Source organism: Astyanax mexicanus, chromosome 12, assembly GCF_023375975.1.
Source record: "Astyanax mexicanus isolate ESR-SI-001 chromosome 12, AstMex3_surface, whole genome shotgun sequence".
In the NCBI taxonomy this organism is placed as follows: domain Eukaryota; kingdom Metazoa; phylum Chordata; class Actinopteri; order Characiformes; family Acestrorhamphidae; genus Astyanax; species Astyanax mexicanus.
In genome coordinates, this window is record NC_064419.1 from 43886383 (window position 1) to 43888273 (window position 1891).

The following is a 1891-nucleotide window of genomic DNA, read 5'->3' on the forward strand; positions in this document are numbered from 1 at the left end:
TTGTCCCATGACTTCTGTCATGTCCCATGGATGCTGCACTGTAGGATATGTGGTTAGGTCTTCTGTATTGAATATGGATGTGGAATATACTGTTTGCAAGGCCAATTCTAGCCAGATACCACGATAGATCAAGGAATGAAAAATGCCTTTACAACTTGTAAATGTAAAGAAATGTCAAAAACATCCCTCACTCACTACAAGATAACACCTCACAACTTACAGTACCAAAAGTACAAAAGTTTGGACACACCTCTTCTAATTCAATGTGTTTTCTTTCTTTGTTTCTTTCTTTGACACACACACTATACATACACACACTATAAACACACACATTTTACACACACAGATTGAGAGATAGAGAGAGATACAAAGACAGAGAGAGAGAGAGAGAGGGCGAGAGAGACAGAAAGAGAGAGCAAGAAAGAGATATACTACAGAACACAACAGAATTCACAGGCACATCATCACACCGACTCCACACAGAACTGACAGCACTGCTGACAGGGACAATTCACTGTCTCTTTCTCTCTCTCTCTCTCTCTCTCTCTCTCTCTCTCTCTCTCTCTCTCTCTGTCTGTCTCTGTCCCTTTCTGTCCACCTCTCTGTGTGTCTCTGGGTCTGTCCCAAAACCTAGGGAGCTCTCTACATAGACAGCTTCTTACGTCATGGGATGCGCGTTCCCGAGAAGTAGGCTGTCCCAATTCTTAGATACCTTAAAATGCTGTCTACTAAGATACCTTATTCTGACCCTGTAATAAGAGAGCATTAGACCCTTCCTCAGCCGGTAAGGCAATCCCATGATGCAGCGCGGGCAGCACAGCGTAGCTCAACTTCTTCCATCATGGCGGACGGAAGTGGATCGGCCAGCGGCGAAGTCATTTTCAAATGTAAGTTATTTAAGTTTTTATAGCGTAAGTGTGGTGTTTCATGAGTTTTCTTGGCATAAAATAACATAAATTAGCGTTTTATTTGTAGTTTTGGTTAGTTGGTGGCCGTTTTCCAGTTTTTTATATATCGAGGTGTTAGCATTTATGCTAGCGGGTTTTGAAGCGCCAGTGCATTGTTTTAGATGGGCTGATGCTAACTAGCCTGTTAGCTCAATAGCTAAGTAGCCTCACTGGCGATATTCAGCGCTTTTTTTTATCAGTCGCCGTAATATTTTATTAGTTAACTCAGTTAACCCTTTCTGTATAGTTAGTTAGACCTGTCGGGTTTATACGATCTGTATGTGGGCTGTTTAACGTGATAGCCAGTGTTCAGATATACAAATTACTTCCACTCTTTTAGGGAGCAGATCAGCAATAGAAGCCTTTATAAAGGCTCGCAAGAGAGGCTCTTCACTGGGGAGAAAAACTCAGCTCTCTCAGCATGGAATTAAGAGCTTATTTAAGCTAAACTAGTTAGTTATTTAACGATAATATATTCTTATTATATTCCATCTTAAATTATGCAGCTTTTACAATTTGATACATTAATCCAACCAGCTAGCTAATGGCTTATGATTACAATAATAAAACAATAGGTTTGTGGCAAATAAGTTGATAGAAAACCCGCTTTAGAAAACTAGTTAATACGTAACTAATGCATTGCCAGTTACAGCATATCTAAGCTAATATTAAGCTAATAATTGCTTAAGTTATACATTCATGCATTTAGGCATCTTTCTAAACTAATTAAAAAATGTAGGTAGATTTTGCAAAATGTTTGTTTACACTTAAATCGAAGCCATTGTGTAGATCACTGAAGTTAAAATGGTGTTATTTTCCTCAACTATAAAGCATCTTAATGCCATAATTTGTTTTTGTTTGTTCTTTGACAGGACTATTGTTCTGGAATTGGGGCTTGCGGACAAAGTAAAAGAAATGGGAAAACTTAAAAAATAAATACAATG

General features: G+C 38.5%; 1 long non-coding RNA gene across 1 annotated transcript; it reads left to right on the forward strand.

Moving 5' to 3' along the window:
• The first annotated feature begins 616 nt into the window (after window positions 1-616).
• Window positions 617-1891, forward strand: LOC125806150 (uncharacterized). Its single transcript, XR_007441448.1, has 2 exons — window positions 617-887; window positions 1820-1891. It is a non-coding gene; the product is annotated as an uncharacterized LOC125806150 (long non-coding RNA).